Source organism: Propithecus coquereli, unplaced genomic scaffold (assembly GCF_000956105.1).
Source record: "Propithecus coquereli isolate 6110/MARCELLA unplaced genomic scaffold, Pcoq_1.0 Scaffold66, whole genome shotgun sequence".
Lineage (NCBI taxonomy): Eukaryota > Metazoa > Chordata > Mammalia > Primates > Indriidae > Propithecus > Propithecus coquereli.
Genome location: NW_012152618.1, coordinates 988198 through 988658, shown reverse-complemented (window position 1 = coordinate 988658; position 461 = coordinate 988198).

Sequence of the window (461 nt, the reverse complement as noted above, 5' to 3'; positions counted from 1 at the left end):
ATTACATGTTATTTATGATATTTTAACATAAAAATAAATAGAAAGGAGCTGAAAGTGTGATTATTACTTAAGTAGAGAAAAGGGGAATTGCTGTATTTTTTATTCTTATGAAATGCTATGACAAAACTTGAAACAATGGGATGCTAATAACCTCCTTGATCATGGCGAGTAACCTCACTAATGTGTATGCTGATTAGAGAATTAGGGCATGGTTCTTATAAGATCAAACCAGCTAAGAATTCTGATCACTCAGTCCAAATGCATGTCTTATAGGGAAGTGATGCACTGGCTCCATCTAGAATAATTTATGGGATTTTAGAGGTGCTAAGATCCTTTAAGGATAATCTAGGTCAACAATTGTGTGTAACTAGAGAAACAGACTCAGAGTCACTTCTTGAAAGAATCAACTACACTTGCCTTTTGTTTTTTATATATTTTTTTTATTTCAGCATATTATGGGG